Source organism: Macaca nemestrina, chromosome 9 (assembly GCF_043159975.1).
Source record: "Macaca nemestrina isolate mMacNem1 chromosome 9, mMacNem.hap1, whole genome shotgun sequence".
NCBI classification, from domain to species: domain Eukaryota; kingdom Metazoa; phylum Chordata; class Mammalia; order Primates; family Cercopithecidae; genus Macaca; species Macaca nemestrina.
This window is the reverse complement of record NC_092133.1, coordinates 137,133,979-137,160,948: the sequence shown is the minus strand read 5'-3', so window position 1 is coordinate 137,160,948 and position 26,970 is coordinate 137,133,979. Positions and strand designations below refer to the sequence as shown.

The window sequence follows — 26,970 nt, the reverse complement described above, 5'->3', positions numbered from 1 at the left end:
GAACAACCCTATAAGGATTTGTTCAATAAATGAATGGATAGAGACTGATCAACAACTGACAAAGTAACATTTTACAGGTGCTGTGAAAGCAGCATACAAGCCGGAGAGCCTACTGGAAGCAAGAGGGGAAAATCCAGTCAGGTATGGGGACTGCAGGGAGGATGCCCGGCGGCGGAGACTGGATTCAGGATTTGATGCCTGAACTGAACCTTCTGTTAAGAGGTGAGTGGGCTGGGAGGTTGTGATGCCCAGAGGGTGGGGAAGGAAGTGGGGAAGGAAGAATGCAACAGAGGACAAAGATGACGAGAACAGCTCATGCTAGCTAGCTTGAAGACGTTAGGAAGAGCAAAACGAGAAGAGAGAGCAGGAGACAGACAATATTGTAGGACAGTGAAGCCTCTAGAATCTTAGGAAATTCAACTATGAGCTTTTACAAATACAAAAACTAAGAACTACGTATAAAAAGTATTAGGATGCTGACACAAGAAAGTGATGGGTCAGGGCAGAGTGGGAGAGAATCAAGAGATAGGAGGAATGTGGGAAGAAAGGGATACAGAACAAACTACAGGAAACATTATTCCTTCAGGAACTCTCGCTAAATGCTGTTGCCTTTTGCATAAAAATGGCACAAGCCATTTTTGAGAGGGTGGGATTTTGGAGTAGTTTTAATGGACATCTAGTGTGTCTGTCTCTTTCTTTTCCCAAAATAAATTATTTTTTCTAAAGTAACTCTTCATATTACCATCATGTCCTTAATAAGACTACACTCTATGAGAACAAAGCAGAAACTTATTAAACAGATTATACAGTTATAAAGAAATTTGGTTGTTTTTAAAAAGTCAGCTTATGGATTTAATTTATTTCTCAATGAATTCTTTTAACATCGATCTAAAACACTAATTATTTTTAAAAGACAAACAGAGAGGAAAAAAGGAAGGAAGGAAGGTAAGAAGGGAGGGAAAGAGGGAGGGAGGGAGAGAAAGAAAATAAAAAAAGGTGAGGGAGAGACAAGAAGGAAGGAAAAGAAGGAAAAAATAAATTCCTCCAGGTCATGCTGTGTGTAGACAGTGGACCCTACCTGTGAGTAAAATCAGGCATCAACACTTCCTAAAGAATTTTTTCTCAACAAGCATTATTTATGTCTGAGAGCTTTATCCATCATTTTTCACTCATAGAGGAATAACTCAACTTTTTTTTTGTTTTTGTTTTTGAGATGGAATCTTGCTCTGTTGCTCAGGCTGGAGTGCAGTGGCGTGATCTCAGCTCAGTACAACCTCTGCCTCCCAGGTTCAAGTGATTCTCCTGCCTCTGCCTCCCGAGTAGCTGGGATTACAGGTGCCCGCCACCACGCCCAGCTAATTTTTATATTTTTAGTAGAGATGGGGTTTCACCATATTGGCCAGGCTGCTCTCAAACTCCTGACCTCGTGATCTGCCCACCCCAGCCTTCGAAAGTGCTGGGATGACAGGCATGAGCCACGGGACCCGGCCAATGTGTGTTTTTTTAATGAGCAAAAATCACAGATAAAGCACCTAATAGTTTGAAAGAAAAAGAAGACAGTAACTCTGTTGGGTGATGGGGAAAATCTTTTTCTAAGTTTTGATGTTAGAAAGGAGCCAGAGGTGGGATGAAGCGACTGCCTAATGCCGTATTAAAAAGGAAGGAGCCCCAGGGTGATGGAGAATGGGTCGTCTATTATGTTCTAGAAATCACTTGTAAATCAATAGTAATCGTTCGACAGAGCCTACTGCTAATATGGGAAGTAATGTTCCTAACTGCAACAAGAATTTTAATGGCAACCTTTTTTTTTTCCTGCAGTATTTTACCAATATATACAGAGAAGGGGGAGGAAGAGGATCAAAACTCTTACAATTTCATATGCCATATTTCTGCTCTAGTTTCTAACTTCCTATCCTCTTAATCTTAATTACTCTAATCCATAACCACGTATTGCATCAGCCTTGCCAGAATCTCTTCCCACAACTTCACGTGCACATCGTCCTCTTTGGCAAATACACAGCATGTCATTTTCTGGATGAGTAGCAGACACAAAGCATATTGCAGTAAATGATTTTAGGCCACTGTTCCCTGTTTAATCAAATCAAAGTAGATATGGTTGATTACATGGACAAAAAGCTACTGAACAAACACGTTTGTTCAGGAGTAACTAAGCATTAGATAACATTATGTAATGTGGAAGTAAGTAACTGCCTGGCTTAATGTTATGGTTTCCATGGAAACCACATCAGTGAAGGGTAAAGGAGTTTAGAAATATTGGTTTCTTTCGGTGCATGAATGGAATGTCTACATGCACACGATATTTTTGGTGGCTTGAAAAAAGTATTCCGCTCATTAAAGAGTAATCTGAGTCATGAATCAGTATGAATATTTGGGACTACCGTGTAGGAAAGAATGCCCCTTGGCATTGCCTTTCCCAAGTTCTTTAGGGATAAAAGGATGCTCAGGTGGCTAGGGGAAGAGAGCTACATGAATTTTACATGGGATGCTGCCCCCGTGTAGGGTCCATGTGCCACGGATGGGTTTTTCTTCTTTTCCAAAAAAACAAAGACCGTGATGGCAATAACAGAACGTCAAAGTCCCAGCCAAATGCCGAACACTGCAGAGGATGGTTCCTGCGGAAAGCAGAAATGATTAATTATGGGAGGAGGAGAGGAGGCTTTGGTTTTGTATTCAGCCGGCGCTGCAGTGCTCTCCGTCCTCTTATCTGCTACAGCAGTGCAATTATAGCGCGGGGAGGGGAGGAGGGTGCGGGAAGGGGAGGAGGGTGTGGGGAAGGGAGGGGTTTTGGGGAGGGGAAGGGGGTGCGTGGAGACAAGGAGCATGCGGGGAGGGGGTGCGGGCAAGGGAGGGGCTTCGGAGAGGAGAAGGGGGTGCTGTGAGGGGAAGGGGGTGCAGGGAGCGGAGGGGGTGCAAGGACTCCCAGCTCCAGCATTATTGTCTTAGTCTTTTATTTCATTTCAGTCCCCCGGGTTAGACGAGAAATACAGTTAAATATACAGGTTCTTCTGAACTGCAAGTTACACCTTAATAAGACTTAGAGAAATCCAATTATTTTTTATTCTGTGGTTGAAGGGAAATTCATTTCAGTGGTCAGAAGAGGGGCTGAGAGCCAGGAGAGCTGAATTCTGCTCTTGTCTCTGCACTCTTCCCTCATTTCCTCCTAATGGCTTCGGTGTGGTTTGCCCTGGAGGCTGGCTTTGTAATTCTAGGATCCTTAGAGGGGCTTTCCAGGCTGAAGATGTTCATTCACTGTAGACCTTCCCTTCTTAATTCATCTGCAGTGGATCTTTGCTACCCAAATTATTATTGAAAAGAAGGTTAGTACAGAAAAGACTATCTTTCTAGGGTGAGCCTCCTAGATACATTGAAGAGATTCTAACTGGGATTTATTCCATAGCTAGAGCCCATCCATGTGTTAATTTTCCCACATATATTGTTATTCTCAAGTGTGCAGACCCTTCTTTTTGTGTGTGTGTGTGTGTGTGTGTGCTGTGGTGCAATCTCAGCTCACTATAATCTTCGCCTCCCAGGTTCAAGTGATTATCCTGTCTCAGCCTCCAAGTAGCTGGGATTACAGGCCTGTGCCACCACACCAGGCTAATTTTTGTACTTTTAGTAGAGATAGGGTTTCACCGTGTTGGCCAGGCTGGTCTCGAACTCCTGACCTCAAGTGATCTGCCTGCCTGGGCCTTCCAAAGTGCTAGGATTATAGGCGTGAGCCACCGCACCCAGCCCCCTTTCCATTTTATTCCAAATAGCCACTAAGAGGACTTCTACACTGATTAAATGTGTCCCCACGTTTATGGGGCCACCATACAGTTTCAGAACGAAGGGAAGAAACCCTCTCTACGGTTCTGCCCTAGAAGTTGGGCACACCACAGGGAGCAAGAGCTTAGAGTTGCCCCTGAAGATCTAAAGCACTGGCAAATGCATGTAGGGAAGAGAATACAGGCAGCAACTTTGTTCTACTCTGTGGCAGCTTTGACTCACAAGGCCCATGGAAAGACCTCTGGCTCTGATCCCATCCCCTTTACCCTCAAAACAGTGGGAAACAGGTCATTTTTGCCAATATGGAAGTTGTGGCAGGAGATCTGTCCTCTCTTTTTCATCTTCCTTGTAATAACGGAGGCAGAATATTTACCAAATCCTTGGTTTATACCAAGCCCTTTCATTTATCCCTCGCAGCAGTACTTTAAGGTAGGTATTACCAGCCACATCTGTAAATGGGAATCAGAGACATCAATGGTAAAACAATTACCAGCAAAAGAGGATTAGAGGCATGAAGTAACTTGCCAAAGATTATCTGGGTAGAGACTGAACAACTGAAGCCAAGGTCGTGGCCCTTTTGCCTACACTGTTAAATGGCAGCACTACTGTGAGGGAGGGCTTGAGGTAACTCATGAAGCTTGTTTCTAGCATGCCATAGGAGGAAAAATAGCTCTAGTTTATTTTTTGAACAAAATGGTCATTTGCCAAGATGTTTTCCTGTCAGAAGTTCTCCAGAAAATTCCAAGGCTTACCTGAGAACCAAAGAAAGCCTGCTGGCCCAGAAATGAGAATTTTAATTTTGATCAAGTCTCAGGAATTCTGTGGCAACCTCAGTTTGCTTAGTGTCTCTGAAACACTGCAGCTGTCTTGTGTATACTGAGTGGATGGCCATGGTAGCATGCCATACACAGGTGCAATAAGAAATAGCTTATCAACTCCTGACTTCAGGTGATCCTCCCGCCTCGGCCTCCCAGCCTTGCCAACGTAGTGAAACTCTGTCTCTACTAAAAATACAAAAAAAATTAGCTGGGCATGGTGGTGGACATCTGTAATCCCAGCTACTCGGGAGGCTGAGGTGGGAGAATTTCTGGAACGTGGATGGCAGAGGTTGCAGTGAGCAGAGATTGCAACATTGCACTCCAGCCTGGGTGACAGAGTAAGACTCTGTCTAAAAAAAAAAAAAAAAAAAAAAGGCCAGGCACAGTGGCTGACACCTATAATCCCAGGACTTCAGGAGGCCAAGGCAGGTGGATCACCAGAGGTTGGGAGCTCAAGACCAGCCTGGCCAACATGACGAAACCCCATCTCTACTGAAAATACAAAAATTAGCCGGGCATGGTGGTGCATGTCTGTAGTCCCAGCTACTTGGGAGGCTGAGGCACAAGAATCACTTGAACCCAGAGGTGGAGGTTGCAGTGAGTTGAGATTGCACCACTGCACTCCAGCCTGGGCAACAGGTTGAAACTACGTCTCAAAAAAAAAAAAAAAAAAAAAAAAAAAAAAAAAAAAAAAGCTTATCACATTGTCCAAGCTGAGGCTTGCTTGACATGAAGGGCTTCTTGAGTGCTTAGCCCAAAGACAGCCTACCTTCCAAAACTGGCTATACTGTAATCTGTGACTTGTTATTTGCTTCATATTGTAGGGCTTATTTCCAGGGAACTACAATTTGAAAGTCAGTTACTCTTTCCATCAGCTGTTCCCTCTCATCCTCTCTCCAACAAGAAAAATAAGATGGTGTTCAGGGCCTGTCGGTGGGGGAGCGGTTGGAGGTAAGGGGAGGGAGAACATTAGGACAAATACCTAATGCTTGCAGGGCTTAAAACCTAGGGGACGTGTTGATAGGCGCAGCAAACAAACATGGCACATGTATACCGATGTAACAAACCTGGACATTTTGCACCTGCCCCAGAACTTCAAGCAACATTTTAAAAAAATTTTTAAAAAAAGAAAAGAAAAATAAGATGGTACTAAAATGTAGGTTAAAAGGATGGTAATTAGTATCAGTGTACTCTTTAAAGAAGCTAGGTTTTCAGCAATTCTTAAAATAGGTATTTAAGCCACATACGTGGCTCACAAAGGCAGGTCTTTTCATGGTTTGCAGCTAATAGTAAGGCAAGTGCATACTCCCAGAAGCAAAAAGAAACAGCCTGCTCTACTTTAGAAATTGATTCAAATTTTGTTGTCTGAGCACTCAAAGGGAAAAACTTTCAATGCTTCCTCCAAAATAGCTTATTTGTATTCAGGTCTTCAAACAGAGTATAGGTTGTTATTTCTTTAGATATTGTCTGCTTTTCTTCAAATGGCACTTTTTGAAGAGACCAAGTCATTTCAATAATTTTTGTGTGTGTATGTGTGTGTGTATGTGTGTGTCTGTGGGGGTGTGTGTGTGTGTTTTACCTTGAAGGGTGTTAGGAGAATTAAGCCAAATACTGTTAGCATCAGGGCACTGGCTTGTGAAACTCTTCTATTTGTGTGTCCCATGATGAGCCGGGGCTGTTGCTGCTGATTTTCCATTGGCTGGCTCAGCTAACAGAGCTTTACAAACTGCTCTGAGCTTGCGTCTTCAATAAGTTCCAGCTTCTTCTCTTGGTTCTTGTAAAGGTGCTGAAGGAGGCAGGGAGGTTGCACCACTGCACTCCTCCCTCGTCACAGATGACAGTATAGCCAGTTTTGGAGGGTAGGCTGTCTTTGGGCTAAGCTCTCCCTCCCCTTTTCCCCAACATCCCCAGCAGGCCCTGACTCACTGTTATAAAACTTCCCTTTTACTAAGAGTTGCTGGAGAAGGCTCTAATGAAATGCAGAGGGAACTGTAACACACTGGCTCTGCTAAAACTTGTGAGTAAAAAAGAGATAGATGGGCAAAGGAGATTTGACTTGCTTTTTCCTTAAAGAAAACATATGAGAAAGAGCAGGTTTGGAGTAAGATGGACTTGGTTTTGAATCTTGGTGCCATAATTTAACAGTTTAGTGACAGAAAGAAGCAGCATGACCCAGACCTCAGATTTCCATACATATAAATTGGGCATTTCAATACTTAACTGGCAGTACTGTATGGATTTACCATTTATGCAAAGTACCAAGCACAGCGTAGGTACCAAATATCTCTTTGCCCTTCACCACCACCATGGATGAGTAATGTATCTTGTTCAGGGGACACTCCCCAAGTTCTTCAGGTTTCCACCTTCCTTCCCTAGGAGCTCAGGTAACACTGGACAGTCCATCCACAATGGAGAGGACAATAGCCAACTAACGAACACTGATTCTATTTTATTGCGATGGTCTAGGATGAGGGTCAGCAAACCGTGGCCCTTGAGTTCAATCTGGCCCATTTCTTGTTTTGCTAAAACAAAGTTTTGTTGGAATACAGCCAAGCCCCATCACTACATATTGTCTATGGCTACTTTTGGGCTACAACAACAACAGAGTTACATAGTTTTCAGCAATATTTACTATTCGTCCATTTACAGAAACAGTTTTATAATAATATACCAGTGATCTCTGGTCTAGGGTAATTATTTCCAAGTTTATATGAAAGTATTGACTGGTCCTGGATCCTTGAGTACAAGATTTGTATAATTCAAATACCCCATGTCCTGTACAAATACCCTTAACAAAGGCAGAAGTTCCATCATCTAAATACTTTGAAAAAAATAAACGAACCATACATAATGATAGGAGATGAATTTTAGTTTTTCTTTTTATTTTTTGAGACGGAGTCTCTCTCCATTATCCATGCTAAAGTGCAGTGGCATACTCTCGACTCACTGCCATCTCCACCTCCAAGGCTCAAGTGATTCTTTTGCTTCAGCCTCCTGAGCTGTTGGGATTACAGGTGTCTGCCAACACACCCAACAATTTTCTTTTCTTTTTTGTATTTTTAGTAGAGCTAGGGTTTCACCATCTTGGCCAGGCTCGTCTTGAACTCCTGGCCTCAAGTGATCCACCTGCCTTGGTCTCCCAAAGTGCTGGGATTAGAGGCGTGCGCTACTGTGCCCACTGTGCCCAGCTGGAGATGACTCTTATAGCCATTCTGCCAACCTCTTGAAAAATTTATTCTGTTTGTGGCAGAATAAGCATTAGCTGCTCAATGTGCTAGCTGCATCAACCAAAGACCAGCAGAAACAAACCAATAGTCTGGTACATTTGGATTTATTTATCTAATCCAATTGGGTAAATGGAACTCTAGAGGGCATTTCACCAAACAAAGAAGAAACAGAAGTAATCTAGGATTCTGGGGAAGGGTGGGGTTTAGATGAAATTTGAATGAAGCAGTGTTTTGATAGGCTCACAGTGAAGTAGGGTAGTATAAAGGGGTCAGTATCAGATCTGCACTGAAAAATGGACCCAGGATCCTGTTTCTATGGAAACAATGCAGTTGTGAGATAGATGTGGAAACCCCTTGTCTGAAGCTCTGCCTCCGCGTTATAAACCTAGACTGTTTCTCTGCATCAAAAAGCGACTAGGTTTTCCAGCCAAAAGTGGAGGTTTCATTCTTACTGATACAATTCTAAACAGCAAAGCATTGCAGAGTCCATGATTTTAGAGAATAAAGTTTCTTAGAGAGTAAAAAAGCAGTAGTGACTCAAAGAAGGGGCTGTTCTGACCTGTTAGAGTTGCAGTATGTCCTTGGGAGAAATACTGTTCCCTGTTACTTTGAAGACGGCTTTATCCGTGTCTGTTATTCCAGCCTGATGAATGGCCAGGCATGTTTTTACTTTCTTGTTCTGAGCTAATTTTTACTTTCTCGTCAGGAAGGCGCTGATGGTAGGGTTGGAAGGTGAGGAGGCACAGGGAGATGAGTTAGAACACAATTAGTGAGGAACTAAATTCAAAGCAGGTAGGCTGAAGGGAGCTTTCCTACAAACTTTATGACTATGTATTCGGTAAATGAATGGATAGTCTGAATGGTTATGAAGAATCTCAAACATAAAGGAGCAGTAACATGTTAATGATTCTAATATTATCAGTTAGACTCTTACGCAGAATTTTATGATGCTCATTTTGACACTTAACCAGAAAAAAAAATGGCATGAAAAGTTCCTACAGCAGACCATCAAATGTACTATGAATTTTTCCTTTAGACACTCCTGGGATAATTTTAAGGTTATTCTTCACAGTAACACTGACAGGTGGAAACCCGAGGGCTGAGTAACAGCAGTCTCCCCCCAGGTTGTGATTTTCTTTTTTTAATTGTTTGTATAAATTTAAGGGGTACAAGCGCAATTTTGTTACCTGGATATATTGCCTAGAGGTAAAGTCTGGGCTTTTAGTGTAACCATCACTCAAATAATGTACATCGTATCCATTAAGTAATTTTGCTACCAGAAAGGGGTCCTGATCCAGACCCTAAGAGACTGTTCTTGGATCTCCCTGGAAGAGAGAATTTGGGGTGACTCCACAGAGTAAAGTGAAAGCATTTATGAGAGAAGTAAATAAACAAAAGAAGGGCTACTCCATAGGCAGAGCAGCCACAAGGGCTACTGGTTGGCTATTTTTATGGTTACTTTTTGATCACATGCTAAACAAGGGGTGAATTATTCATGAATTTTCCAGGAAAGGGGTGGGCAATTCCCCTGCAACTGAGGGTTAAACCATGTAGGGTAACTTCTGGACATTGTCATGGCATTTGTAAACTGTCACTGCAGGAGTGGGAGTGTCTTTGAGTGTGCAAATGCATTTTCATTAGTGTAGAATGAGCAGTGAAGATGACCAGAGGTCATCGTCATTGCCATCTAGGATTTGATGGGTTTTGGCTGGCTTCTTTACTGCATCCTGTTTAATCAGAGGGGTCTTTGTTACTTCCTATCCCATCGTTCCTGTGACTAAGAATGGCTGACCTCCTGGGGACACAGCCCAGCAGGTGTCAGCCTCATTTTACCCAGCCCCTCTTCAAGATGGAGTCACTCTGGTTCCAGTGGCTCTGATAATTTCTCATCTCTCACCCGCTTCCACCCTTCATCCTTCCTAGTCTCCAGTGTCTATCATTCCATACTCTATAGGTCACAGATTTTCGATCCCAAGAATGGCTCAATGCCTAAAGTCACAAGGTTTATTTCCTGAGCTGTTTTTGAAGGGCAGGATGTCCTAAGCACTGTATCAGAAATGTGTCAGGAGATAAAACTTGTGACTCTAGGAATTGATGACAGCAAAACTGAATGTGTGGCCTCTGTGCCCTCTCACTTCCTCCCTGTCTTACCTGAAGGAAGTGCAGTGAGGGCTGGTGGCAGTGGCATCCTCTATCCTCTACCAGCTCCCAGCCTTCATTCACTCTCTGAGTGATCATTAGGCTTCCCTGTCCTCTGTACCTGCAGAAGTCAGGATTCCTTGAGAGAAAGAAGCTTTCACACTTTTCACATCCAGCACGCTTCCTACCTTTAACTTCAAAGCCTTTAATGCCTTCCATGTTCATTTGGTGGGGGAAGAAATTTACCTCCTGTATTAGTCTGTTCTCATGCTGCTAACAAAAACATACCCAAGACTGGGTAATTTCTAAAGGAAACTGGTTTAATGGACTCACAGTTCCACATAACTGGAAGGCATCATAATCTCGATGGAGGTGGAGAAAGAGCAAAGGCACGTCTTACATGGTGATGGGCAAGAGTGTGTGTGCAAGGGAACTCCCCTTTTTAAAAACCATCCGTTCTCACGAGGCTTATTCACTATCATGACAACAGCACGGGAAAGACCCACTCCCATGATTCAGTTACCTCCCATTGAGTCCCTCCCATAACTTGTAGGAATTATGGGAGCTATAATTCAAGATGGGATTTGGACGGGGACACGGCCAAACCATATCTCCCTCATCACTGATTGTTATTAGCAATGTCTTCATTTCTCTGAAGCTGTTGATCCTTATTTGTTCACTTTAATATGATCTCGGTTTTTCCAGTTTTTCTCCTTTTGTCTTGTACAAATCACTGCCAGTGTAAACTCCTTTCAGTTTGGAATCTTCTTTTCAGCTTCCATTCTCCATCTCTGCTCCATTAGCCCCACCCCTCCATGAAGCCTCTGGTCCAGCGGGACCCTTTGCAGCCGGAACACCATGACCTGAATTAACTCCACCTTCCAGCAACTTCCAAGGGAAGCAGTCCCACTCCAGGAAGTACTGACACAAATTATGAAGTGAGATGGGCAGGGGGCATTCTGAGCTGCTTGTCCAACCGGGAAACATACCATAGGGAGGCGGCAGCAAGCTGCGGGAAAAGACAGGAAATGAGAATCTGCTTCCCAAGCACCCTGAGTCATCGTGTGTAATGGGGAGATTGGTGTCAGCACTGGGAGCTGGGGGAATGTTGTGGGAGGGAATTAGCTTTGATGAGAAGCAGCTGGGAGCAAAGAGTGAATCCCCGAGGTCATAGAATGAAGGATAAGGTGATTTTGTGAAATCTAGTTCCATAAGCTCAACTTCACTGTTAAAGCTAAAACAATTGTTTATAGTATAAGACAAATTATAAGAGGGAAGAAAAATCCTAACCCATGCAAACTAATTAGCACCAAACCAGAGAGTAATGAAATCTGGGACCAACAGCCACGTGGGTGGGTTTTTTAGGTACCAGTGATGCCAGGCAGGCTTAAAGGCTTGCTTCTTGAAAAGAAATGTGCACGTCTGTACACACACACACAACCCAATACATGGATGGTCAGAAGAAACACAACAGATGTCATCTATTTGGACTCTAGGAAAGCGCTTGATGAAAATGTCCCATGAAATTTTACTTGCAAAACAAGTTCAAATTGGCTGGAATAGGAAAACTCTGATGCAGCTTGAAACCTGCCTCCAAAACTATAAACCGAATGTAATGGAACTGATAAATAAATGGCAGCAGATCTATCTGCAAGAAGGTGTTTAGCAGAATGCCCCTGGGGTAACTGTGAGAACGGAGTATATTAAAAATCTTTATCAATGAGTCAGAAGAACTAGTCACAGGATGCACGTGAATTCTTCCAGGAATACGAACTTGGCTGGTGTTAGAGGAAGCACAGATCAAGTCTTAGTGCAGAAGGATAAACAAAGAGGTTAGAAGTGTGCTCAAGAAGGAGGAAGGAAGGAAGGAAATGGGATCCACCTGGGAAAATAGCAGCCCGCTGATCTGCAGAAGATTAGGCTGTAGAAATGCAAAAGGAGAACAATTCAGGAGGGAGAGGAAGGAACAAATTCAGTAGGGATTAGCCGTGTTGTTCAGTGGCTAGAATTCAGGATTGTGGGGCCTGGAGTTTACAGAATTTGGGGGGCCTTCCTTAAGCAAAAGATAAGTTATTAATTTAAAATTAGGTACAGGACCTTGAAAGAGACTGGAGGAAAGGAGGGACTGGAAAGATTAAGCTCATTGAGTTTCATGGTGAATCTGCCTAAGCTGGCTGAGCCTATCATGAATAAAATATTTTTTCTTCCTGGTTTGAGTAAGAAGAGACTGGTGTGTGTGTGTGTGTGTGTGTGTGTGTGTGTGTGTGTGTGTGTGTGTATGTGGTTGGGGGGTGTTTGTGGGAGACCTAGGGCCTGATGGTTCACTAGTTGGGTGCTATGGTCTAAATGTTCATGTCTCCCCAAAATTCCTATGTTGAAATCCTAATCCTTAAGGGAATGGTATTTGGAGGTGGGGCCTTTGGAAGGGGATTAGATCATGAGGGTGATGCCCTCATGCGTGGGATTAGGGCCCTTATAAAAGAGGCAGGAGGGAACTTGTTTGCCCCATCCACCTGGGAGGTTACAGTGAGAAGATGCTCTCCCATGAAGGAAGTGTGCCCTTAGCAGATATCAAATCTGCCAGCACCTTGATCTTGGATTTTCAGCCTCTAGACTGAGAGAAATAAGTTTCTGTCATTTATAAGTGCCCAAGCATACTAAGACATTGGCTAGCAACAGAAACTTAAGGAATTTCAAATATAAGTGTCAAAATTACATTTGTAATTTTGTATGCATTTATTATATATACAAATACATAATATATGTATGAATTTATTGCTTTAAAGGTGTTTAGAGTGGAGTAGGAAAACCAAATGGTTAAGCAGATATGTAAAATAAATAAGCATTTCCTGATCTGTATTAGCATAGCAGGCCTGGGTAACAAATAGTATTTCCATTTGTATGTACAAGTGAAGTCCCTCTGATGCAGAAGGCAAAGGTGTAGGGTGTTTTGGAAAACCACACAGAAGGAGGTGGTTTAGAAATAAGTTCCAAATTTCCCATGGGATTCAGGTTGGAGGTGGGGAGATATTTCAAGTAGAAAAGGCAGGTACTAAAGCACCAGAGGTAGGAGTGGGAAGTTTTGTGCAGACACACCAAGGTGGAAATATCTTACTATGGAATTACTTAGAACAAGAAGGGAGGAAGAAAGGCGAATTAAGCATTTGGTATTGTAGAGTGGATAAAGAAAATGTGGTATATATATACAATGGAATACTACTCAGCTATAAAAAGGAATGAAATAATGGTATTCACAGCAACCTGGATGGAGCTGGAGATCGTTATTCTATATAAATGAAGTAACTCAGGAATGGGAAACCAAACATCGTATGTTCTCACTTATAAGTGAGAGCTAAGCTATGAGGATGGAGAGGCATAATGGACTCTGGGGATTCTGGGGGAACGGTGGCAGGAGGCTGAGGGATAAGACTACACATTGGGCGCTTGTACACTGCTTGGGTGACGGTTGCACCTAAATCAGAAATCACCACTAAAGAACTTACCCATGTAACCAAACACTACCTGTTTTTCCCAAAACTATTGAAATAATAATAATAGTGATAATAAAGAATTGAGGGTTGTAGCAGGCGATTGGGATGAAGACGTGTGTGCGCGTTTAATGCTAGGTGTTTTAAAGAAAAGAAAAACCCTTTGAGCCTAGAGGATGTGGTTGCCATTGCCCCACCTCAAGAGAAAATACACAGGGAGCATGGAGAGAGTGGCAGTGTGGAAGGCTGAGTGTTCCCGCACAGGAAGCTGAGTGCTCCCGCTCCATGCCTGGTGCTTCATTTAAAGTCCAGGTGATGTCTGTGAGGTGGGCAGGAAAGGAGATCGTAAGCAGACAAATGTGGGGTGGAGGCTAGCGTAGAATACAAGGTCATGGCCGATATTGCTAGAGGACATTTGGATCAAAAATCATGTGCTCAAAGATGCATTTCCTGGAGTATACTTTGTGGAAAACAACTTCTGCTGGGGTTAGGAGGCAGGATCAGCACACAGCTTTTTAATTTAAACCATTTGAAGTTGCTATTTTAGCAGGTCAAAGATGGTCAAATTTGACAATTTCATGTGGTTCAAAACAACTGGTAAAAATAGGTTGATATGGTTTGACTCTGTGTCCTCCCCCAAATCTCACCTTGAATTGTAATCTCCATATATGGAGGGAGGGACCTGTAATCCCCACATGTCAAAGAAGGGAGCTGATTGGATGAAGGGAGCAGTTTCCCCATGCTGTTCTCATGCCAGTGAGTGAATTCTCATGAGATCTGATGGTTTCGTAAGTGTTTGAAAGTCCCTCTTTTGCTTCACTCTCTCCTGCCGCCTTGTGAAGAAGGTGCCTGCTTCCCCTTTTGCCATGATTATAAGTTTCCTGAGGCCTCCCAGCCAGTGGAACTGTGAGTCAATTAAGCCTCTTTTCTTTATGAATTACCCAGTCTTGAGTACGTCTTTATGGCAGTGTGAGAATAATACACAGGTCTTCTTGTAATAGCAAATGTGGGACACTGCGTGTGACAAAAATAAAATCGTTTTCCTTTGAGCAAGTGTGAAATTTGGCCAAGGACGTGGAAATGGAGCAAATGATCTTTCTCTGTCTTAGGTGGGAACTAGATTAAAGGAAAAAATGGAAGGCAGAAGCCACGGAGCTGTCAGCGACAGGATCTCTACAGCTCTAAGCAATATCATAGGATCCTCTCCTAAATGTTGGAGGCAGCCACCTCCTTGTGGCCTGTGATCTGTTCTCCAACAAAGACAATATCCTGGGGAACAGCTAGGGAGCAGGCAAGTCCATTTCCTTAGTCCCACTCCAATTCAAAACAGGTTTAGCTTTGTTATCTATGACCATCAGTTCCTAACAGTGTCAGTCCCCCTCCCCGAAAACCCTCAAGCTTAGAATTTCACTTTCAAGCCCTAGACTAGTTGATATATCCCATGGCAACAGCAGTTGTTGGGAGGGAGGTGGTGATAGGTTAAAAGAATTTTTGAGAGTTATTCCATGAAGGAAAATTTGGGTCAACTCTGGGTTAATGAGATTTTTTTTTTTTTAATTTTTAAAGATTGTGGTAAAAATACACATAACATAAAATTTACTATGCTAAGCATCCTTAGGTGTATAGTTCAATGGTGTTAGCTACATTCACATTGCTGTGCAATCATCACCATCATCTGTCTGTAGAACTTTTGCATCATTCCAAACAAACTTTTTCCCCACTAAAAGAATAACTCCCTGTTCCCTCTTCCCCCAACTCCCAGTAACCCCCATTCTACTTTCTGTCTATGAATTTGACTACTCTACGGATCTCATACAAGTGAGATGGTGCTGTATTCATCCTTTTGGGACTGGCTTATTTTACTGAGCCTAACATCCTCCAGGTTCTTCCACGTTGCAGTATGTGTCAAAATGTCCTTCCTTTTTAAGGGGTTAATGAGTTTTTAATTTAGATTATTTCTTTTTAAGGAAGGAAGTAAGATCTGGCCAGGTGTGGTGGCTCACGCCTGTAATCCCAGCACTTTGGGAGGCCGAGGAGGGTGAGTGGATCATTTGAGGTCAGGAGTTCAAGACCAGCCTGGCAAACATGGTGAAACGCTGTCTCTACTAAAATCACAAAAATTAGCCAGGCATGGTTGTGCACGTCTGTAATCCCAGCTACTCAGGAGGCTGAGGCAAGAGAATTGCTTGAATCCGGGAGGCAGAGGTTTCAGTGAGCCAACATCATGCCACTGCACTCCAGTCTGGGCAGCACAGAGAGCCTGTATCTCAAAAAAATAAAAAATAAATAAAAATAAGGAAGTAGAATGTGCAGCATTTTTTTTACTTGTCTGACCAGGTAACCACTGATTTCCTGGAGTAGCTCAAAGCACAATGCTCCATGAAACACAGTATGGGAAATCCTGATCCAAGTCTTCATTAAATGGATTCTCTCTGGCTCACTCAGGAAGTGTATGGTCTGGGGATTCAGTGTCTTATGCGGTGGAGCATGCAGATATGGCTGTTTCTCTCTCAGGGTGCTGCAGCTTCACCTTACGATGTTAAAAGTACGCACAGAACTGAAATAAACCCTGGGGCCTTTGACTGATGTAGTATATTCCCTCCATTCTAGGCAGCATCCTCAAGTAGTGTCTTTGTGTCTGGATGACACCAGTCAGCCTCTGATTCTGCGTGCTGGTCTTCCCCGTAATGAAGCTGGAAGAGATGCCTTCCCTCCATCATTTTATCAGTGATGCATACCAATGGACTACCTTGGAAGGCGGATAGGACCCGTGTCCCTACTGCCTCCACCCAATAGTCCACTCCTTGAGCTTCCAACCCGCTGTCTTTTTGCCTCCTGTCACTTTAGAAAGGATCTGGGAATTCTCCAGGTATGGAATTCTAGAACATTCTGTCATTTATGGGGGAAAATTGGGTGGGACAATTGTTCTTGATGGCTTTTATTGTCTCTTCTCAATCAGTTTTTAATTTATTCCGGCACTATTTTTCAAGCACCTGCCATGGTTTATGCACCGTGCGAGGTGTGGAGATTCATGATAAATGAGACAGTTAGATCCCTGAATGTATGGAGCTGGCAGAGTGGGCGTGTTCCAGGATTTGCCCAAATCAGAGCTCATACTCCCCAGGCAATACACTAATACACTAATATGACTCTCAGTTCAGAACTCCAAGATGCAGAGACCAGTCAAAGGGATTCACGATCCCTTTATTCCTGAAAAAGTTCATTGCTAAGCAAGTTGTAGGTATTAGACAACGGGCTTCAGCCCTCTGCTACGTTTTGTGTGTGTGTTTGCTTGTTTGGGTTTTTCTTTGGTCCAAACAGTCTTGGACTTCAGAAGTGGTATAGCTTGGTTGATGCTGGCATTGTTCTCCTGGGACCAGGTGGTGATTCTCCCATTGGGAGTTTTGTTCCATATGGTTAGATTTATGGAAAAAAGTTGGAACACCCAGGGGTACTTGATCCTCTCTCCCTCACTTCATAGGCTGCTGTATTGTCTCTTCAACAGAAACATTAAAAACAACAACAAGGAGAAAGAAGCATGTTTTCTTTTTCTTCTTTTTTTTGGGGGGGTATTTTTTTATTATTATACTTTAACTTCTAGGGTACATGTGCACAACATGCAGGTTTGTTACATATGTATACATGTGCCATGTTGGTGTGCTGCACTCATTAACTCGTCATTTACATTAGGTATATCTCCTAATGCTATCCCTCCCTGCTCCCCACACCCCACAACAGGCCCTGGTGTGTGATGTTCCCCTTCCTGTGTCCAAGTGTTCTCATTGTTCAGGTTCCACCTATGAGTGAGAACATGCGGTGTTTGGTTTTCTGTTCTTGCAATAGTTTGCTGAGAATGATGGTTTCCAGCTGCATCCATGTCCCTACAAAGGACATGAACTCATCCTTTTTTATGGCTGCATAGTATTCCATGGTGTACATGTGGCACATTTTCTTAATCCAGTCTGTCACTGATGGACATTTGGGTTGGTTCTAAGTCTTTGCTATTGTGAATAGTGCCACAATAAACATACATGTGCACATGTCTTTATAGCGGCATGATTTATAGTCCTTTGGGTATATCCCCAGTAATGGGATGGCTGGGTCAAATGGCATTTCTAGTTCTAGATCCTTGAGGAATCGCCACACTGTCTTCCACAATGGTTGAACTAGTTTATAGTCCCACCAACAGTGTAAAAGTGTTCCTATTTCTCCACATCTTCTCCAGCATCTGTTGTTTCCTGACTTTTTAATGATCACCATTCTAACTGGCGTGAGATGGTGTCTTGTTGTGTTTTTGATTTGCATTTCTCTGATGACCAGTGATGATGAGCATTTTTTCATGCGTCTATCAACTGCATAAATGTCGTCTTTTGAGAAGTGTCTGTTCATATCCTCTGCCCACTTTCTGATGGAGTTGTCTGGTTTTTTATTGTAAATTTGTTTGAGTTCTTTGTAGGTTCTGGATATTAACCCTTTGTCAGATGAGTAGATTGCAAAAATTTTCTCCCATTCTGTAGGTTGCCTGTTCACTCTGATGGTAGTTTCTTTTGCTGTGCAGAAGCTCTTTAGTTTAATTAGATCCCATTTGTCAATTTTGGCTTTTGTTGCCATTGCTTTCGGTATTTTAGACTTGAAGTCCTTGCCCATGCCTATGTCCTGAATGGTATTGCCTAGGTTTTCTTCTAGGGTTTTTATGGTTTTAGGTCTAGCATTTAAGTCTCTAATCCACCTTGAATTAATTTTTGTAGAAGGTGTAAGGAAGGGATCCAGTTTCAGCTTTCTACATATGGCTAGCCAGTTTACCCAGCACCATTTATTAAATAGGGAATCCTTTCACCATTTCTTGTTTTTGTCAGGTTTGTCTAAATGATGACAAACCTTTCATAGGGATAGGCTCGTGTGCTGTCTTCTCATGAGACAGATGGTAGCTTATCTCTGGGAAGGGGTGCACATATCTTGTACCGAGCTTAAAAATTAAGAAGTCTACTTTTCTCATTTAGCTCCCATAGAAGGAGAGATATGCACACGTGGGGACCACTGGAGACCAGAGTGCCTTGTGGAGAGGGTTTCCTGAGAGTGGCCCCTGTCAGGGTGAATGCATAAATCAACATGCAATTATAAAAATGTCACGAGTGATGCAGGAGGGAAGGGGAGAGGAGAAGATCTAGCCTGGACTAGTGGAGAGCTCAGGAAGGACTTCCTGAGGAGAGGAGCATTTGAACTTACTTCACGTAAAGCCACAGTCTCAGGGGGCTTGAGGGAGATGAATAAATGGCAAATTGATCCAAGCTTAGGGCATAGCAGGTGCAGACGCTTGAGGGGAGGAGAGAAAGTGACACTTTTGAGGAGGTGAACGTCGTTCCACATTCCTGTCTGGACTGTGGGCTGCCAGGTGGGAAAAGGCAGCAGAGAGGGCTGAGAAGGAAAGCAAGGTACCCTGAGAAGTGAATGCTGAGAAGTGTTTATTGTATCCCAAGGACCATGGACCCCTGTGAAGGGTCTTAGTAGGGGAATAATCACAGGTGAATTGAGTATGATCAGTATCACCAGGTGGCTGGATTACAGACACGTAAGAGGAGTAGAGAGCACCACATTGCGGATGGTGTGGTATCCCAGATAAGAGATGGTAGTTGCTCAAGATGGGAGGAGAGACAGAAAAAGAATGGATTCATTTGGGAAGTATTGAAAAGCAAGACAAGATGGCACTTGGTGCTCAATTACATGTAGGGGTAAAAGACAGTTATTGCCAAGCTCAGCTGCTCACTTAACTGGGAGGTACTCATGTCTGGGGAGAAGGCAATAGGGCCGTAGGTAGGTGAAATGATCTACATTCATCTCAACATCTTGAAATAACACAGTTACAAGCATACCAGCACATTGCATTTTCTTTCATGTTCAAAGCTGTTGACTGCAACACTATCATCGGGAGAAATTAGGAGACTGAATGGACATCTGAGGATGTCTTGATGCAATGGATGGCAGTGCAACCTTTAAGTATACTTGCAATTAGTGTATTCCAAAGACACCCATAACCATTGTAAAGTAAGATAGCAGGTTGTAGAACAAGATGAAAGATATGACGTAATTTTGGTTTGAAACTTAAGTAAATGTTTGATGACGTAAACAGACTCACATAAAACTACTAACAGTGGTTCCCTTTGGGTAACGGGATTAGGACGTAGAGAAAAACAAAGGGGAGCCAAAATAGGACATTGTATTTTGGGAGAGATGCCTAAACACACACATTAAACGGCTTTAGAAGGACTTTGAAAGAAATTAAAATGCCCTATTCAGTAACTAGTACCTTATGTTGCCAGTTTTCAAGTCATTGCTGTGGAGAGGCAGATGGAAATTCCACAGAAAAGGGCTTGGCAGAGAAGTGGTGAACCGAAGCAGGTTAAGCCCTAGCCAAGGTTCCCTCCAGCTTCTAGAGAAGCCCTGTGGCCTGGGTGACTGTGCCCATCTGTGTGACACACCCACGCAACGCTGCTCTGAGCAGAGGGACTCCAGCCGGGTTTGACTCAGGATGCTGCTGACTTCGTTGAAGTCAAACTGTTGGCTGAAAAACACCTGCAGCTACAGAAGAGGTGAACAAGAAGAGACAGGAAAAAAAGACACATTTAGAAAGAGTCAGATCTGGGATTTAGGAGCTGGGAACTATTTGGAACTTTTGCTTATTTCACGAAAGAACTTGGGTTGAAATCGTCTTTGGATTGGCTGTGACTTTCAAATCTGCAAAATCGACTTAGACATTACAACAGAGCATACCTTCCTCGTGGGACTTCACTACATTCTGTTTGCAGCTGAGCTAGAAACACCCAAAGAAATGCTTTATCTTGCAACATTCTGTATAATTTTATTCTGTTTGGAATTTTCCATCATCTGTAAAGAAAATAAATAGCTTTCTGTGAGTAGTGGGCTCGGGGTAGTATAGCTGTAATCAGCCTCAAACCTTTCAAGTTTTTCTGTCTGTCTTTTCATTCCAATCAGAGGTCCTGGGTTATGACTGTGTCCTTTCTTTGTATATTGATCTTGGTCTGCAGCAACTGGCTGATAAACTCGCAAATCTTGTGTTTATCATCTGCCAGATTTTTTGTTGTGAGGTTTCCATTTTTTTCCCTTTACAAGCTGTTCAAGTGTTCTAGCTATAGAGAACAGATGGTTTTTCTATTCCCTTGATGTTTCCTTTATGCGGATGATTGTTTGGAGATGTTCTAAGGCTGTATCAGGATAGGATAGTTTCTATAGTTACTCTAGTTAGCATCACTGCGTGTATGCCTTTGCCAGCACAGACGAGTATTCAATCTATCAAAGTCCGGAAACCACTTAAAATAAATGGCCCTGTGTGTTTTGAAATCAGGTGAGGAAACCCCAGGTTTCAAGTAACCATTAATAAATAATTATCCTTTTGTTCATGTATCCTGCCAATTCCCTGATAAGAAAGAGCTGATGGATGACGTAGCTGGTTCATAACTTCCCGTTTATTAGAATGTGTTCATCTTGTACTTTCTACAGATGGAAGCTTTCAGGACCGCATGAGAAGTGTACTGTGTCCACACCACTTTTAGTACTTGGTGGGTAATCAAAATTATATAGGGGCAAGGCTTTTCCCCATAAGCTTTAGCCCAGAGCTTAGCCTGTAGATGCTCATTGAAGATGTGCTTGCTGTGGGGATCCCTGACTGGTGATGTGGGAGATGGCTTCGGAGGCAGGTGATTGACAGAGGACAACAGCAGCAGAAGGGGCGGAGTCTCCTCATGATCCTGACCTTGTATATGGCCTGAGATACCCGGGGGGTTCCTGACATAGAGAGTGTTCAGTAATCTGTCAGCAAAGAATATTTCAACAAGCTTGGAGAATGGTACTTAACTCATACTGACCACTTGCCCTGTGGCCGAAAGCCACCAGGAACACATCTATAGTTGAACAAGTTGGGTTTATTAGAAGTTGCAGTGAGAGAGCACACACAGCTTGAGAACTGCAGGGGGTCTCAGAGTAAGAAGATGTTGGAAACAACCTACTACCGGGTTTGGGCTTTGGTTGGGTGATTTTTGGGAGGGTCTAAGGAAGCAGAGGTTTTCTCTAGTGGGGAGTTGCCAGAGGCCAGGGGTGATTCTATGAGGGAGTATCTCAATACATCTCTCATCTCTAGGGAGGGCAGAGTAGAGGGGGACCAAAGTTGGAACTGGGAAAGATGCAGCAGTTGCTTACTTAGCAAGAGTGGAAGATGTATGGGATTTAGCGTGATCTGGCCTGAGTGGACATTCTCGGAAATTATTTCTGTCCAACTGGAGAGCACGTAGCTTAGCTGGAAGCATCAGGCCAGCTCACGATAATGCGGAGGCTGTGAGATGAGGTCCTATTTGCTCCATGGCGTGGGCAGAAGTTTGTTTTCTTTCTCTGATGTCATTGATGCAGTTCAGAAAGGAGCTAGAGACCTAGCTCCTGATTCCACTGCCTTACCCTTTGCCTGGTCTCTCTCTGCCTTAAGAAGCATCTTACCAGCTGGGGCAGTGGCTCACGCCTGTAATCTCAGAACTTTGGGAGGCCGAGGTGGGTGGATCACCTGAGGTCAGGACTTTGGGACCAGCCTGGCCAACGTGGAGAAGCTCCGTCTCTACTAAAAATACAAAAATTAGTCAGGCTAGTGGCGCATGCCTGTAGTCCCAGCTACTCAGGAGGCTGAGGCAGGAGAATTGCTTGAACCCAGGAGGGAGAGGTTGCAGTGAGCGGAGATCATGCCACTGCCCTCTACCCTAAGCAACAGAGCGAGACTCTGTCTCAAAAATCAAACAAACAAACAAACAAACCTTACCTGAGGCTGATGAATACTGAGACCCCCATGAGTCTCACCTTCTCATCAGACAAGGATGGATGGGACCTCAAGGTCCATCAAGGTCAGATGTTGACGGTGCCTCTCCTCTCTGCATGCTGAGACAGTGACCTGCCTGGGACTCTGTCCATTTTCTGAAAACTTTATTTCTAATTCATAAAGCCAAATTCCAAATTCCAAAGTGCTGGGATTACAGGCGTGAGCCACCACACCTGGCCGGTTTTAATTTAAAAAAAAATTTTTTTTTAATAATTTCAACTTTTATTTCAGATTCAGAGGGCACGTGTGCAGGTTTGTTACTTGGGTATATTGCATGATGCTGAGGTTTGGGGTCCAGGTTATCCCGTCACCCAGGATGGGTTAGCTTTTACCCCTTTGCCCCCTCGCTCCGCACTCTAATAGCCTGCAGTGTCTATTGTTCCCACATTTATGTCCACATGTGCTCTGTGTTTAGGCCCACCTGTAAGTGAGACCATGCGGTATTTGTTTTCTGTTCCTGCATTAATTCACTTAGAATAATGGCCTCTAGCTGCATCCATGTTGCTGCAAAGGACATGATCTCATTCTTTTTTAAGGCTCTATCGTATTCTATGGTGTCTATGTACCATATTTTCTTTATCCAGTCCACCAGTGATGGCCATTTAGGTTGATTCCATATCTTTGCTATTGGGAACAGTGCTGCGATGAACATCTGCATACGTGTGTGTTTTGGTAGAATCGTTTATTTTCCTTTGGACATATACCCAGTAATTGGATGGCTCAGTTGAATGATAGCCCAGTTTTCAAAGCTTTGAGAAATCTCCAAACTGCTTTCCACAGTGGCTGAGCTAATCAACATTCCCACCAATAAGGTATAAGCATTTTCTCTTCCCTGCAGCCTTGCCAGCCTTTGTCGGTTTTGACTTTTAGTAATGGCCATTCCGACTGATCTGAGGTGGTACCTCATTAAACACTCAGAGAATCCAGATGCTGGCTGCAGTTTGGGAACCCCTGTCCTTCCACACTCCTGACCTCCCCTCGCTTCCTGCTGCCACTGGTTGTTGGACTCACCTGGTAATCCAGAGCCCCGGAAACCTCGAGCTGGCGAGGAAGGCACGAGTCCTGGCGAGTGGCATTTTTAGAAGCTCCTGGGTGACTCTATGATCCTTCAGGATGGGGACCCACTGGTTTGAAGGGGAAGGGTTTGAAGAATTCCACAAAAGACCAGACCACCCCCGCCTTGCTTCTGGCTCATCTGAAATTGTATCACTCACTGTGACTTATCCCATGGAGTTAACCATTTGCCCATTCTTGCCATCCTTTATTAACATATAAAGTCATTTCCATCTGATGGATGATTGATCCATTTGCTCAATCATTAGGTTCATTAATTATTTTCACATGTTCAGCTAATGTGACCTGAGAAGTGGGGAAGGGAGGTGCACGGTACCACCGTCTTCTCCCTTTGGTGGCAGCAGTCTCCCAACCTGTAGAGGACTCACACCAGAGCAAGAGAATCCATCTCCAAAGGCGTCCAATGGAAGCGTCGGACAATGACTGTATGTGTGCACACTAAACGGAAAAGTGAGCCAGCAGAGACACCAAGTCACACAAGCATGGGCCTTGTCTCAATGCTCCAGCGAGGCAGATGCTGGCCCCAAAGGGAGTGGGTGGCTGGTAACTTCCCTAGGGCTTTCTGCATTTTATTGATGAGCAATGAGAGGCATGAAGGCTAAGCAGCTTGCCCTGGGTCATACGGTGAAGAAGTAGCAGAGCCAGTGTCCCTAACCACCAGGCAATGCTGCCACCTGCTCTATGTTGCAGGTGAGGGGCTTAATGAAGGAGGTGACATGGTGAACTCACTGGTTCATTTCCAATCCTTTTTGCAGCTGTCTTAGCCAGTTGCAGGCTGCAGGCTTACCTCTGTAGAGTGAGGGACCAAGTCCACCCTGGGTGCCACCATTGCACACTATCCTGGAACCTCACCTGAAGGATTGGAAACACAGGGCCATGTCCTGAGGCCCAGATAAGAGAAGCACAGCTCTCATCTAGCAGCTTAGGAGTCACGGGAGGGAGCAGCACCTTGCAGTTCTTGTCTCTGCACCCTAGAGGGGAAGCGGGAAGTCTTGTCATTGTCAGCTTGTCCTTCGAAACAAAAATCACCCCACTGATGTGGGAGATGGCTTCAGAGGCAGGTGATTGACAGAGGACAACAGCAGCAGAAGGGGCGGAGTCTCATGATGAAGTTCCATATCCTACACAGGTGGTAAAGAACATTCACACCTGTATTCCCAGCTACACAGGAGGCTGAGGCAGGAGGATCGCTTGGCCCCAGGAGTTTGAGGCTGCAGTAAGTTGTAATTGCACCACTGCACTCCAGCCTGGGCGACAGAGTGAGACCTTGCCTCTAAACCAACAAACAAAAAAGAACATCCACTAAACTGAACTGACCACCTGTTGAGCTGTAAACTCTAAAATAGCAGAAAACATTGACTCCACCATGCTGGGCACACGGCATCTCTCATACACTAGGAAAATGAGGCTGACAGTTAAGGAAATTGGTCAAGGTTGCAGCAGTGAATGACAGCTGAGATTCATGAAGACAGTTTTTAGGTGTCACCGCCAAAGCCAGTGTTCTTAACCACTCAGTTATTTTTGTCTCTCAGCATTAATTAATATACTCGAGAATGAATTAATGAAGCTCCCAGAAATGTCAGCTCACAGGCAGAATTCCAGGGGGATGATGCAGAGGCTAAGAACAGAGGAGTTATGTTACGCATTAGCTCCGATTCTTCACCCTACCTGTCCACACCTTTTGCCCAGTGACTTTTCAGTTCCTCCCCTATGGGGGAAGTGAACTTCCTCCCTCAGTCTCCTTGACTCTGGGTTGGCTGTGTGACTTTTCCTTGCTCAACAGAACGAGAAGGAGGTGGTGCACCGGCTACAAGGCTAGACCGGGGGTCCGCATATCTCCACTTGCAGCTGCCAATGTGTGCATCTGCCACTGCCATCAGAAGAACTTGCTCAGCCAGCTCACGGGTCCTAGGAAAAGAATGTGTTACCCAGAACAGAGCCAGTACACATGAGAATAAGTTGTTGTTGCTTTTAGCCATTAGGTTTTGGGGTGATTTGTGATGTTGCATTGTTGCAGCAATAACTAATAAATACAAACAGTGTTTGAGCTGTGGGCTCCAATGGACTTTTGTCACTTAGTAGCTCTGGCCATTATTTCAACTTTCTAAATCACAATATCTGTCACAAAAGACAGCAAAATAAAAATACCTAAAAAGTAATGTTTTAGAAGGTGCATGCATTTCTGTGTGCTAATTAAGTGAGATAATGCTGGTAAGGGCTTTCTGCAGCACCTGGTACCAGTTGTGTTACATTAGCCCTTGTGGGGTGACCCTGTGCCTGGGAAGGGGCTCTGTAGGCAGAGGCCTCTGCATCGGGTGCTCACCATAGGCCTGTGCCCACCAGTTGGTTCTGTAGTTTTCATATTTTACAAGTTAAACGTGCTGAAAGCAGCATGGGCATACTCGTTCAGCTGAATTAACTTCCACATGCTGAACATGCCCAGCCTGACAGAATGATCCGGGCTGTGTGTATGTGCATGCTCACATGTGCACAGCAATGTGAGTGTTTATTCTTATTGGAATGTGAGCAAAGATGGGAAATATTTCTGCTTCTTGAAAATTCTGCATAAAACCTTCGTCTGTGTTTCTGTTATTGCATAATGTTGGGCACTCCATTTCTTGGAGTCAACGTTTAAAAGACAAGACAATAGCAGGAAATGCTGGTCTGTCTTCCTCCAGCTTTTAAACAATGTCCTCTACGTGCCGGTGTGGAAGTAGCCCGGATGCAATTGGATGAACAACAGACGGTGCTTTCCAGGATGGTGCTGTGCTTTCATTCATCTGGGTAGCTCCTCTGTGAGCCTCCCAGCACCGACCACAGATCCCCCACTCTCCAGCCTGCAAGACCCCGAAATTCAAGCCACACAAAGAAAGGAAGAGGGGGCCGTTGGCGTTTACTGAAGCTTGTAAAACTGTCAGCAAAGCAGCCCTTACGCTTGGACTCCCTGCTAGCCGGGTTTTACAGTGCTGAAGTCAGCATCTTGATTCAGCTGCCTAAATAATCTCCTGCAGTCCTGCAAGGCCTGGGGTAGGAGAGGGTGTGGGGACCAGGGAACTCTGTAAGGGCTGGGATGGGAACCCCAGGGAATAAGACAGACCAACTGTGGGGCTTCAGACTCCACTGCAGCCCGGATCGGGTTGTTGTTGTTAATTTCTTAAGCAATTTCTAAATCCTGTATTGACTCTGTCATGCATGTAATTGATCCTTAGATATTGTCAGCCAAATGACTAAAGGATTTAGAAATCTGATTGACTTTTGGAAATCTGATTGACCGGCACACTCTCTCTGCCTCTTTCTCTCTCAACATTTTATTTCTAACTATAGTTTCTTCTGTCTTTTTAGTTCCCCTAAGCAGATCAGACATCTCACTTCCAAAAAATGCCTTTCAAAACATACCTTTAAAAAACTGCTTGCAAAGAAATACCTCACCGCTTCTTATTTTGGCAATGGTGAGGGTAGTATCCCCAATGCCAACCAGCATCTCCATCCCTGCCTCCGCACTGTGCCCTGGCTGGGGATAAGTTTCATCTCACAGGTGAGTGTGGGGTCTGGGCCAGGAGGAG

The 26,970-nt window shown here is 44.0% G+C and overlaps 1 long non-coding RNA gene across 1 annotated transcript in view; it reads left to right on the top strand.

Annotated features, from left to right (window-relative positions):
* LOC105494354 (uncharacterized) overlaps window positions 1-24,189 on the top strand; it is an 82,578-nt gene extending 58,389 nt beyond the window's left edge. Inside the window, exons 5-7 of the long non-coding RNA XR_011608316.1 lie at window positions 78-222; window positions 16,072-16,330; window positions 24,163-24,189. This is a non-coding gene — a long non-coding RNA (uncharacterized lncRNA). The remainder of the gene's footprint in view (window positions 1-77; window positions 223-16,071; window positions 16,331-24,162) is intronic.
* Window positions 24,190-26,970: the final 2,781 nt, after the last annotated feature.